This window comes from Amblyraja radiata, chromosome 12 (genome assembly GCF_010909765.2).
Source record: "Amblyraja radiata isolate CabotCenter1 chromosome 12, sAmbRad1.1.pri, whole genome shotgun sequence".
NCBI classification, from domain to species: Eukaryota; Metazoa; Chordata; class Chondrichthyes; order Rajiformes; family Rajidae; genus Amblyraja; species Amblyraja radiata.
The window spans coordinates 55749919-55764055 of NC_045967.1; the positions used below are offsets into that span (position 1 = coordinate 55749919).

The 14137-nt window shown below is 45.0% G+C and overlaps 1 protein-coding gene across 9 annotated transcripts in view; it reads right to left on the minus strand.

The window, feature by feature from the left end:
* hdx (highly divergent homeobox) overlaps positions 1-10665 on the minus strand; it is an 86453-nt gene extending 75788 nt beyond the window's left edge. For 6 of the 9 annotated variants that reach the window (XM_033030827.1, XM_033030829.1, XM_033030825.1 and 3 more), the window contains exon 1: positions 10532-10665. The gene's annotated coding sequence lies outside the window, so the exon portion shown is untranslated. The other 3 variants (XM_033030828.1, XM_033030822.1, XM_033030823.1) reach the window with 1 other exon arrangement.
* Positions 10666-14137: the final 3472 nt, after the last annotated feature.

The following is a 14137-nucleotide window of genomic DNA, read 5'->3' on the forward strand; positions in this document are numbered from 1 at the left end:
TGCTCAGTTTAAATAAGTCGGCAATTCAAATGAATTGTAATTAATGGGCAGTTTAGATAAACTAAAGCTACCGTTTATATCTGAAAACTATTTTCTGACTACAAGTAGCATGACCAATATATTCTTCGTGGATAAATATTACACTGTAATTATAAGTCACATCTTCCCATCCACACATCACCCCTAAACTCGCGTATCAGTATTGGCTTCCAGACTTGCAGTGGCTGATTTTAAATCTCAGCCTTGATTTCAAATCCCTCTTTTACCAAGAAGACAAGAACAATGAAATAGCAGTAATCCATAGTGCCCTTTTGAGACCGTTGCAGCATTCAGTAAGATCACGGCTGATCGGATCCTGGTCTTCACACCTCTCCCAAGTGGTCCCCATACATGGATGTGCCACTAATGTCAAAAACGTCTCTCAAAATCCTCTGCAAATTCCAAATCAACATAACCAATTCGGGTCTCTGATCATCACTGAATTTAATTACTCAACCAATGGTAACTGTGTCTTCAACGACACAATCTTGGTTCTTGGTTTCTTGGTCCTCCAAAATATTCCAAATGGAATTTAAACTGGAGGTGGTACCTCATGGTGGCACCCCATCTCCCCCCTCCCCCACACCTCTCTCCCCCTCCCCTCTCCTCCTCCCCCACTCCTCTCTCCTCCCCCTCTCCTCACCCCTCTCCCTCTCCTCCCCCCACCCCCATCCCTCTCTCCCCACCCCCTTCCCTCTCTACCCCACCCCCTTCCCTCTCTCCCTCCGCCCCCTTCCCCTACCCCTCTGTCCCTCTTCCACCTCTCCCCCTACCCCGCCCTCCCCACTCTTCCACTTCTCTCCCACTTAACCCACCCCTCTCCCTCCCCCACCCCTTTCTCTCCCCCTCCCTTCCCTCTCACCCCCACCCCTTCCCCTACCCCTCTGTCCCTCTTCCACCACTCCCCCTACCCCTCTACCCTTCCCTCCCTACCCACTCTTCCACTTCTCTTCCCCCCCCTCCCCCTCCCACTCCCCACTCTCTCCCCTCTCTCCCCCCACCCCTCTCCCCCTCCCTCCACACTCTTCCCCTTCCCTCCCCTACCCCATCTCCCTCCCCCCCCCTCTCCTCCCCCTTGCAATCAACCGAGACCTAGTATTTCCTTTCAGATTTTCTCCAAATCTTTACCCTCTTCACTGTTTTAATAATAGCAACTTCCATTTATCGGGAACCTTTGATGTATCAAACATCCTAAGATACTTTACTGAAGCCCCAACAAAAAAAAACCCCCATATTAAGATGAATTATTTGACAAATAAGTAGCTCTTAAAGCAGTGACTCAGAGAGAAGATGTGTCAAGATATTTCAGGAGGGACTTTCAGAGTGTATGACTTTGGCAATTGAATATACAGCCATGAATTCTTGAGCAATTAAACTAAGGGATTGCTGAGCAGCCGGAACTAGTGGAACCCAAATAATTCAAAGACGGTTCCAAGGCTGGAAGAGGAAGGGAGTGATGACAACATATAGAGATTTGAAAGGCAGTTTCAAAATTCCCACTTCCAAGTTGTTGCTTCAATGGGAATCACATTTTGAGATTCCAGTACAGGAAAGAATTTGATGCAAGTTAAATAATGGGTTTACAGAGAGTATAAAAAGGGATATCAGTCCCAAACAAATTGGAATCACCAAGTCTAGGGGTAATACATGTGTGACTGAATGTTTCAGCAGGGATGTAATGAGATCATGAAGACAATGAGCTTTCTGCAGGTGGTTCAGATCCCTGGGGTCAAATATGACGACACTGAGAATGCAAGAATCTATGTATCCGAAGGAATTGCAGATGCTGGTTTAACCAAAGATAGATACCAGATGCTGGAGTAACTCAGCGGGTCAGGCAGCATCTATGGAGAAAAAGAATAGGTGATGTTTCAGATCAAAACCCCTTTTCAGATGGATGAAGGGTTCAATTTTCAGAAGTTTCAATTTTTCCATGATTAGTTTCTGTTCACCCACTGAATGTTAGAGGAACATTCTAAAAGTGTTGGGACAGTGGGGACATTGAGAAAGAGAGAGAGACACACACACACAGTTGCAGCAGGAAACAAAGTGTTTAAGAAGGAACTGCAGATGCTGGAAAATCGAAGGTAGACAAAAGTGCTGGAGAAACTCAGCGGGTGCAGCAGCATCTATGGAGCGAGGGAATAGGCAACATTTCGGGCCGAAACCCTTGGGTTTCGGCCTGAAATGTTGCCTATTCCTTCGCTCCATAGATGCTGCTGCACCCGCTGAGTTTCTCCAGCACTTTTGTCTACCTGCAGCAGGAAACATTTGAGAGAAGGCAGAGAATAGATTTGGCTCCAAATGGAATGCAAGAGAGTTATCCTATAACAGTGGTTCCACCCACACAGGCGACAGTGGTAAAGTATACACAAGAAGATGCATCAAAATAGACAAAGATGTGTTGACCTTCGATTTAAACCAGCATCTGCAGTTCTTTCCCACACAAGATGCGTCAAAAGTTGCATTTGGTCAACAAATCATAAATGCATACAATGTCATCAGTGACTTTAATGACAGCCAGCTCAATACAATGATAGGGTTAGGAACAAGGGCTCCTTGGTACAAATCTAAGAAGCTTTGGTGGAAGAAAAAGAATGATGGAGATACTTCCTGAGAAGATTACGGAGAGTTGGTTTGTCAAGGAGGACTCTCTCTAACTTCTACAGGTGCACAGTAGAGAGCATGCTGACCGGTTGCATCGTGGCTTGGTAGGGCAACTTGAGGGCCCTGGAGAGGAAAAGACTACAAAAAGTAATAAACACTGCCCAGTCCATCATCGGCTCTGACCTTCCTTCCATCGAGGGGATCTATCGCAGTCGCTGCCTCAAAAAGGCTGGAAGTATCATCAAAGACCCACACCATCCTGGCCACACACTCATCTCCCTGCTACCTTCAGGTAGAAGGTACAGGAGCCTGAAGACTGCAACAACCAGGTTCAGGAATAGCTACTTCCCCACAGCCATCAGGCTATTAAACCTGGCTCGGAAAAAACTTTGATTATTAATAACCAATTATCTGTTATTTGCACTTTATCATTTTATTTATTCATGTGTGTATATATTTATATTATAGTATATGGACACATTGATCTGTTTGTAGTAAATCCCTACTATGTTCTGTGTGCTGAATGATATTTGCACTTTATCATTTTATTTATTCATGTGTGTATATATTTATATTATAGTATATGGACACATTGATCTGTTTGTAGTAAATCCCTACTATGTTCTGTGTGCTGAAGCAAAGCAAGAATTTCATTGTCCTATCAGGGACACATGACAATAAACTCACTTGAACTTGAACTTGGTCGTTGTGAAGGACAGAAAACATAAATAACCTCGTCCAACACGGGAAGGTGGGTGGAGAACAGCTCAATGGAAGTAAGGTTGGTTGAGTAAGCTCGGTATAGGGAGAACAAAATGTCTTCCAAGAGATCATTAAAGGAGGAAAGGAAAACCAGTGAGAGAAGAGCCTATTGACTGGCTGACACGTGGCCTACTGTAGTTCAGCAACTTGAATGCTCAGGAACAAAGGAGATTACAAAAAGTGATGAACATTGCCCAGTCTATCCTGGGTACAGACCTACCCACCAGAGAAGGGATCTATAGGAGGCGCTGCCTCAAAATTGCAGCTAGTATAATCAAAGACCCACAGCACCTTGACCATGCACTCATTTCACTCCTACCATTTGAGAAGAAGGTATAAGGGTCTGAAATCAGTGACTACAAGAATAGCTACTTCCCAACAACCATCAGACTCTTGAACACTACACAACACTAACCCTCAACTGTGATCTATGGACTGTTTGGGGCACAAAGGTGAAAAGTGAAAGGCCTGGATAGAGTTGATGTGGAGAGGATGCTTCCACATGTGGGAGAGTCTCGGACCTGAGGGAACAGCCTCAGAATTAAAAGACGTATCTTTAGAAAGGAGATGAGGAGGAATTTATTTAGTCAGTGGGTGGTGAATCTGTGGAATTCATTGCCACAGGAGGCCGTCAATGTATATTTGTAAATGCAGAGATTGACAGATTCTTGATTAATATGGGTGTCAGGGGTTATGGCTAGAAGGCAGGAGAATGGGGTTGAGTAGGAAAGACAGATCAGCCATGATTGAATGGCGGATTAAACTTAATGGGCCAAATAAATAATTCTGTTCCTAGAACTTACCAACTTTTAGGACTCTGGGTTTCTTTTTGCACTATTATTGGAGATATTAATTTCATGAATGTTGTTCATTATATATTATCTATTTGTATTGTGTTTGCAGGCCTGTAATGCTGCTGCAAGTAAGAATTTCATCGTTCCATGGTTGATACACATGGCAATGAAACGCTCTTGACTTGACTGTTGAGTTCAGAGCTGCTGCTGCTGCTGCTGCTGCTGCTGCAGGGAACATCAAATGTTTGGTCTGGTGTGTAGGGAAAAGAAGAGGAAGAGAAGTAGCAGAGGCAAATAGACGGATAAAGACAACCATGAAAAACATCACGTTATTATTACAAGCAACCACAAAGGAGACACTGGTGAGGTCAGTTTGAAATGGAGAAATAATTTTGCAGGCCAATTCCCTGGATGTATTCAAGAGAGCTAATTTAGCTCTTAGGGCGAACGGAATCAAGGCATATGGGGAAAAAAGCAGGAAAAAACAAAACTGATTTTGATGATCAGCCATGATCATATTGAATGGCGGTGCTAGCCTCGAAGGGCTGAATGGCCTTTTCCTGCATCTATTTTCTATGTTTCTATGTTGAAAAACTCAACCCAGAAAAGGCATTTTATCATCTGCATTAATATCTATTCATTTAGCTTGGGTGTCAAATTTGCTTTGAACAATAACCAGTTCAGCAGCAAAACACTTTTATTGATTAGGTGAAGCTTGACTAAGGTTATAATGAGGCAAGTGAATTAAAGTCACTACCCCTTGGAAGGAGCAATAAAAGTGGTGCTGTTCCAGGCATACATTGGCCCTATCCCCGAACTCTAGCTTCGTTACATTGATGACTGCATTGGTGCTACCTCCTGCACCCATGCAGAACTCATGGACTTCATTAACTTCACCGATGTCCATCATGTACTCAAATTTACTTGGACCATCTCCGACACCTTCCCTCCCCTTTCTTGATCTCACAGTCTCCGTCACTGTAAATAGACTATCGACTGATGTCTATTACAAACCTACTGGCTCCCACAACTATCTCGACTACGCTTCTTCCCACCCTGCTTCCTGCAAAGACTCTATCCCCTACTCCCAATTCCTCCGTCTATGCTGCATCTGCACCCAAGATGAGGTGTTCCATAGGGGAACATCAGAGAGGCCCTCATTCTTTAGGGAACGGGGGTTCCCCTCTCCCAGCATAGATGAGGCCCTTACTCGTGTATCCTCAGTACCCCGCAGCTCCGCCCTTGCTCCCCCTCCCCCTAGTCCTTGCCTTCCACCCCATCAGCCGTCGCATATAACACATAATCCTCCAAATTTTCCGCCACCTCCAATGGAATCCCACCACGAGCCACATTTTCCCATTTCCACACCTTTCCGCCTTCTGCAGAGACCATTCCCTCCACAACTCCCTGGTTAACTCATCCCTTCCCACCCAAACCACTCCTTCCCCAGGTATCTTCCCCTGCAACCTGCAGAAGATGCAACACCTGTCCCTATAACTGCTCCCTCGCCTCTGTCCAGCTACCCCTACAATCCTTTCAGGTTAGGCAGAGGTTCACTTGCACCTCCTCCAACCTCATCTACTGTATCCGTTGCTCAAGATGTGGACTCTTATACATCGGCGAGATCAAACGCACACCAGGCGATCGTTTTGCGGAACACCTTCGCTCAGCCCGCCTGAACCAACCTGATCTCCCAGTTGCTGGACACTTCAATTCTCCTTCCCATTGCGACACTGACCTTTCTGTCCTCGGTCTCCTACATTGTCAGAGTGAGGCTAAATGCAAATTGGAGGAACAGCATCTTATATTTGGGCAACTTACAGCCCAGTGTTACGAATATTGATTACTCTCACTTCAGGTAGCTCCGGCATTCCCTCTCTCTCTATCCCTCCACCACCCAAGTCGCAGCAGCTTCTCAGTTTCACCCTACAGACAGCTAATAGTACATTGGCCTGTTTCCTTTATCATCGTTACTTTTTTGCATATCTTTCATTCAGTTCTTTATCTCTCTATATCACCGTCTATATCTTTCATTTCCCTTATCCCTAACCAGTCTGAAGAAGGGTCTCGACCCGAAACGTCACCCATTCCTTCCCTCCAGAGATGGTGCCCGGCTTGTCGAGTTGCTCCAGCTTTTTGTGTTTATCTTCGTGCTATAAGATCATTTGTGTTGCGTTCGCTATAGCTCCATTAATTGGGTCGGGGTGAGGTGGAGTGGGTGACCGATGGAAAGCAGCCGTGAGGTGTGTGACATGGGATGAATTTTAAATACGTTACTTTATATGTAAAACAGCCTTTGGCATCCATACAGTTCACCACAATGTCTTTTTAAATTATCCGAGGTTTTATCAGAGGCATGTAAGAAATACAATGGGTTGAGAAAGGTTCAAGCGGGAAATGAGAACATGGCAAGAACAAGTTGTCCTTAAGTTACTGAGAAGTGTTAGCCTGCTGGCTCCAGCATCAAACAGGTAATAAAAAATGCAATGAATTAAGACGTAACATTTTCTTGAGTTTAAGGAAACAATTAGAAAAAAGGTGAAATCAAATAGCACCAATGTCATTAGGAAACTCAACCTCTAGTTACGATCACATTCCCTTCCTTAAGTGTAGTTATTATATCAATTTACCCTCGCTATTTACAGCTTCTCCACAATAAGAGAACGGGCTAGCAATTCTCAGCAGGGCTTTCTCACCCTAATGACTGCCAATGCTACATTTGCTCATTGCAATAGAAGCAACTATTTGTCAGAAAGGGTTAATTGATTTGGAATGTTAACTGCAGTGCTCAAGTGACATTGAGCTGGCACTGGAGAAACGGCCACATTTGGAAGAATCAAAATCACCAGAGTACCACTTAGAATTAGCTTGTGTTGCACATTAAATTATATGATGTGCCTTAAACTAGATCAAGCTGTGCAAAATTGTATTCTGTTAAATTACATTTTTAAGCAGTAAATGAACGCTGTATTATATTGCACTAAATTACATTTTATTGAAGACTGTTACATTATGCCAAGTTAATTTGTACTAAATTCTAACAGATTACGTTGCTTTTTATATTAGAATGCATGAGATTAGGTTCAGCAACAGTTTTAGAATGTTGTCTAAAATCATTTTATATTGTTTGGATGATAATATCTGTCATAATTGATTAAGCGGTAAAATTGTAATTTTTGTTACAGTGCATGATGTATTCAAATAAATTAGCCCCAGTGTGTGGTTGCTGTGTGCAACAATGCACTGTGTTTGTGCTTCATTAAATGTGTGTGTGTGTGTGTGTGCTGTTCTGTTTACGTTCCTCAGAGAACATCTTAAATATTGTGATATTAATCCTGACCATGTTTTGATCATTGCTGCATCATTCCAAACTGTATTACTCTGCTGTACATTAATTGGATAACTCCATTGCCACATCCAAGACACTGTGCATTTTTGTTACACTGCTTGCCATTGTGAAGTAAATTACTCTCAGCGACCAGTTGCTCTACGCAACAATGCAGTGTGTCTGTGCTTCACTAAATTTGTGTGCGCGTGCTGTTCTGTGTGTATATAAAACATAGTGAACATCTTGCATATTCATATTGTGGCATTAAAACAGACTGGGTTTATTTTGGTAATTCCCAATTCACTCTGAAATATATAACTTTCCTGAACGTCGATTAACTCCGTTGCCTCATCAAAGATCCCATTTGGGTCTGCAATTTTTGTTACACTGCAAAGTAAATCAGTCCCAGTGGACAGTTGCTCTGTACAACAATGAACTGTGTTTGTGCTTCACTGAATCTGTGTGTGCCGTTACACATTTATGTTCCACATCTTAAATTCTCTGATCATTCTAAAACTAGATTACTCTTCTGCACATTGATTGCCACATCAAAACACTGTTCGGCAGCACTGTATTTTTGTGACACTGCATGGTATATTAAAGAACATTGATCCCAGGGTGCAGTCGCTCTGCATACCAGCACACTGTGTGTGTGTGTGTGTATGTGTGTGTGTGTGTGTGTGTGTGTGTGTGTGTGTGTGTGCAAATTAATTCACTCCACTGTCCTGTTTGGCTGCGTAGCATGATATATTAAAGTGAATTAATCCCAGCGTACAATTGGTCTGCACACCAACGCACTGTGTTTGTGCTTCACTAAAAATCAGTGTGCATTGTTCCACATAGCCAACATGTTGCACATTATAGCACTAAACCAGATTGAATGATAACAATTTTTGGATCATTTCAAAATATCTTACTTTGCTACACATTAATTAAATTAAAGGGCCTGTCCCACTTGGTGATTTTTTCGGTGACTGCCGGCATCATTGACTGACGTATCAGGTCATCGAAAAATTTGCAGCGTGATGCAGTGTGATGTCGTATGACAAGCAGTGTTTTTTCAAGTGTCGCAACATTTTTTTTGTCGCCGCTGGATTTTGAAATGTTCAAAATCTTTCGGCGACACTGATATGATGCCGGCAGTGGCCGAAATAAAATCGCCAAGTGGGACAGGCCCTTTACTCCATTGCCACATGCAGGACCCTGTTTGGCTGCACTGTATTTTTGGTTACACTGCACGATATATTATAGTAAGTTAGTCCCAGAGTAGTTTCACTGCACAACAATGCACTTTGTGTTTGTGTTTCACTAAATGTTTTTGTGTGCTGTTCCACATTTACACCCCACACAGAGAACATATTGCACATTGTAATATTAGACCAGATAGTGTTTTAGTCATTATCATCAAATCATTCTAAAACTCTACGACTCTGCTGCAGAAGTGCCACATCCAACACCTTGTTTGTCACACTGCATGATATATTAAAGTAAGTCCCAGCATTCAGTTGCTTGGCACAATGCTTCCCTAAATTTGTGTTTGTGTGCACAACGTAACCTAATACATTCTAATTAAAAAAGTATCAGAACATAATCTGTTAGAATTCAATAAAACTTCAGTGTGCTGTTGTGCGTTTATGTTCCACATAGAAAACACGTTGCATAGTATATGGCAATAAACCAGACTGTGTTTTATTCATTCTCGGCTCATTCATCACTCTGCCGCACGTTAATCTACTGCCCTGCATTTTTTAAACACTGCATTATATATTAAAGTAAATTAGTCCCAGAGTACAGTTGCTCTGCACAACAATGCACTATGTTTATCCTTCACATGTGTGCTTATGTGTAGTTCTGCGTGCACATGCCACAGAGACAAGATGTTGCACACACTGTGGCATTAAACCAGATTGTAATCTTGTTATAATTCAGTATAAATTCAGTGTGCTGTTCTGCAATTATGTTGCACGTAGAAAACACATTGCATGGTGTGGCATTACAGCAGACTGTGTTTTGGTAATTCTCGGCTCATTCATTACCCTTGCTGCACGTTCATTAACTCTACTGCCCTGTTTGGCTGCACTGTATTTTTGTAACACTGCATGAAGGAAATTATTCCCAGTTGCTCTGCTCACCAATGCACTGTGTTTGTGCTTCACTAAATATGTGTGTGTGTGAGTGCTGTTCTGCGTGTGTATGCCACAGAGACAAGATATTGCATGTTGTGACATTAAACCAGATAGTGATCTTGTTATAATTCAGTACTAATTCGCTGTGCAGTCTGCATTTACGTTGCACAATAAGAACACGTTGCATGGTGTAACATTACATCACAGAAACATAGAGAATAAGTGCAGTAGACCATTCGGCCCCTCAATATGATCATGGCTGGATCATCCAAAATCAATACCCCGTTCCTGCTTCCCCCATATCCCTAGATTCCCTTAGCCCTGAGAGCTAACTCTAACCCTCTCTTGAAGACTGTGTTTAAGTAATTCTCGGCTCATTCATTTACTCTTGCTGCACGTTAATTAACTCCAATGCAATATCAAAAAGACATAATTTTGCACAGGATCTTGCACCACCACCCCCACCTTGCGTGCTTGCAATCAGTGGAGATCCCAGTCATGCTATGCTATGCGCATGAGTGGAGTCAGACGGCCGGGGCCGCTCTCATGTGAAATCTCCCTCCCTCCTCCCACCCTCCCTGTCTGTGTCTGTGTCTGTGTCTCCCCCGCATCAGGGCAGGGGGAGAGGGTAGGGGCTGGTGGTGCTGAGGAGGGGAGTGAGGGAGGGGTAAAGTTTGCGCCTGGGGCTCGGTGAATTGGGCAGGAGATGTGAACTCGAATATCCAAGGGGATTTGGGATGACCTACCAGGCCACGCTCAGCCGCCAACTTTACCCACTGTCCGCCGACGCCATCGCCATCGCCCGCGGCCCGAGAGAGAGGAAAAGACTCCTCAAATCCGGTTGAATTCATGGTAAAATCAGCGGCGCGTACCTTTTTTTGCGACGAAATCAGACGGATATCAATTCAGCTGAATTCTCCTGCTCTCCGGGCCAGACAATGAAATCAGCCGCGGCCAATCGCACACCGCGCTCATGATCGTGACGCGGGCGGGAGGGGAGGGGGGGCGCAGTGCGCAGGCGCGCGGGCCGTCCGGGCCGGCTGGCCATCGCCCGGCGTCACCATGGCAACGCTGTGTGGGCCTGCTGGGCGGCCTGCAGCCTGACCTGACCAAGGGTGGGCACAAAGAGCTGGAGTAACTCAGCGGGCCAGGCAGGCAGCGTCAGAGAGAGATCCACCCACAGATGAACACACTTCTCTGCACCTGCACAATGCTGTTTGCCATGCGCTTCTTTGTGCGTGGTGGTGGAAACAGGGCCCGCGTCGTGAGCGCTCTTTCCTTGACCCCACTGCACAGTCAAGTTTAGCTTAGTTTTTTTTTCCCAGAGTGCCCGTCGGCCCAACCGAGCCCGCGCCGACCAACCAGTGATCATCCGTACACACGCACTATCGTACCGACACACACCAGGGGACAATTTACAGAAGCCGATTAACCTACAAACCTGCATGTCTTTGGAGTGTGGGAGGAAACCGCAGCACCCGGAGAAAACCCAGGCGGTCACGGGGTGAACGTGCAAACTCCGTACGGACAAGCACCCGTAGTCAGGATCGAACCCGGGTCTCCAGTGCTGTAAGGCAGCAACTCCACCGCTGTGCCGCCCTAATACGTTTTGCATATTTACACATGTGGGCGCTGTCATTTCCAAACACCAAAGTCCGGTTGTCCCGTGCACTCGGTTCCCAGTCCAGTTAAGTTTCCAATCGCAGCGAGCGCAGAGTGGTTAGACTTCTGGCTTCACTTCCCTCGACACTTCAGAAGACGGATAAAATCATGAGGTAATGATTGCAACAGAGCAGTGATAGAGCTTTTAGCCTTTTCAGGTGGAGATTAAGAATTGACACGATTTAAGGATTGACAGCTTCTTGATTGGTAAGGTCACAGGGGTTATGGGGAGAAGGCAGGAGAATGGGGTTGAGAGGGAAAGATAGATCAGCCAAGGTGGAATTGCGGAGTAGACTTGATGGGCCGAATGGCCCAATTCTGCCTTTGGGATGTATGAACTGGCCTGCTGAGTTAATCCAGCATTTTGTGTCTCTTTGGTATAAACCAGCATCTGCAGTTCCTTCGGACACAAGTGACGCATGGATACAGGTGAGGGAACATAATCAGAACAGAATCTTTTAGAATTCAGTATGCTGTGTGTTTCCTTCGCTCCATAGATGCTGCTGCACCCGCTGAGTTTCCCCAGCAATTTTGTGTACCTTCGATATTCCAGCATCTGCAGTTCCTTTTTGAACACCTGCTGTGTGTTTATGTTCCACATAGATTATGGTCCAATCAACCCCACTCACCTGTATCCACCCATCACTTGTGTGGGAAGGAACTGCAGATGCTGGTTTATACTGAAGATAGACACAAAGTGCTAGAGTAACTCAGCGGGTCAGGCAGCATGTCTGAAGAACACCGATAGTTTTGTTTCGTTTTGAGATACGACGGGGAAACAGGCCCTTCGGCTCACCGATCAGCGATCCCCGCACACTAGGGACACATGTCTTTGGAATGTGGGAGGAAAACGGAGCGCCCAGAGAAAACCCACACAGGTGATGAGAACGTACACCCTCCGTTCAGAGAGCACCTGTAGTCAGGATCGAACGCAGATCTCTGGCACTGCAAGGCAGCAACTCCACCGTAGCGCCACAGTGCCACCCATAGGTGATATCAAAATTAGACACAAAGCACTGGAATAACTCAGCGGGTCAGGCAGCATCTCTGGAGAAAGTGGATAGGTGATGTTTCGGGTCGGATGAAGGGTCCTGACCCGAAACGTCACCTATCCATGCTCTCCAGAGATGCTACCTGACCTGACCTGCTGAGTTACTCCAGTATATTGTGGCCACCTATCACTTGCCAGGCTTTGTCCTAACCCCACCTCTTTCCCAGCTTTCTTCCTCTGACTACAATCAGTGTACCACAATGATGCAGTTGATAGAGCTACTGCCCTATCAGCGCCGGAGACCTGGGTTCGATCCTGGAGACGGTCCTGACTTCGGGTACTCTGTGGAGTTTGCAGATTCTCCCTGTGACCATGTGGGTTTCCTGTGGCTGCTCCAATTTCCTCCCACAGCTCAAAAATATGCGGGTTTGTAGGTGAATTGTCCTCCGTAAATTGCCCATAGAGGGAGGGAGTGGATGAGAAAGTGCGATAACAGAACTAGAGTGCACGGGTGATCCATGGTTGGCGCAGACGCGGTGGGACCATGGGCCTGTTTCCGTGCTGTATCTCTTGATTGAACTAAACTCTACAGAACATTTAGAGATACAACAAAGAAACAGGCCTGTCAGCTCACCAAGTCCGTGCCGACCAGCGATCACCCCGTGCACATAGCACTGTCCTACACATTAGGGACTATTTACAATTTACTGAAGCCAATTAACCAACAAATCTTTATGTCTTTGGAGTGTGGGAGGAAATCGGAGCACCCGGAGTAAACCTAGGCGGTCACAGGGAGAACATACAAACACTGTACAGACAGCACCTGCAGAACAGTATAGTACTTATGCTTTTCTGCCAAGGCCTGCTGGATCTCTCTGTTACTAACTATTTTAACTCCCCTTCCCATTCCCATACCAACCTTTCTGTCCTGGGCCTCCTCCGCTGCCTGTGTGAGGCCACATGCAAACTGGAGGAACAGTGTAGTGTCTTGGTTAGCTTATAACCCAGCAATGTGAACATTACATTCTCTGATTTTTGGTATCACATTTCCACATTGCCAAGATGCAAGTTTTGTAGCCTTACTGGGACAGCGTAGCTGCAGGTATGGCTTGTTCTGGAACACTTTATGCTAGATTGCATCCAGAATGTTATCTAACATGTAGACTTTATTATGTACCATTTGTTAGCAACCATTTTGTAATATCACATGGTGTAGATCAAATTAGCTGAAGACTTGATTCTCTGACAGTGGGAACCTCAGAAGGAACGTTCGTGCCTATATCAGGCTGAAGAGTTTTTGCAAATGCTTCAACATTTGTCACTTAACTGTTGGTCTCCACTGTCGGGAATGGTTTTGGAACCTTCTTCAGTTAGCTATTTAGTTGTCCACCAGCCTTCAAATTCACCACAACGCAAGTGGCTGTGTTTTGATCTAAATTATTAGCTGTAGAATCATCAAGTTCTGCTCATTGCTTCTGCTTTCACTCTCCAGCACACCTGTGGCCAGCGTTATCACTTTGCCTCTTTTGCTCCTCATAGATTCTATGTACATGTGGTACTGCTCTTGGTATACTCTTCCACATACCTAGCTGAATCAGAGTTGACCCGCTGGCTTGATGTTAATAGCAGTCAAAAGAACACACTGAAGAACAAGCAATGAGGTTACTGGTTATGATATAACATTTCTGTTCCTACTGGCTTATAAAGTTCCTGTATGCCCTCCCTTGAGCTACTTGATCTGTTCTGGATCAATCCCATTTAGAAAAGTAGTATCATTGAGTCACACAGCATTCAAACAGGCCCTTTGGTGTAATGTGCCCACGCTGAC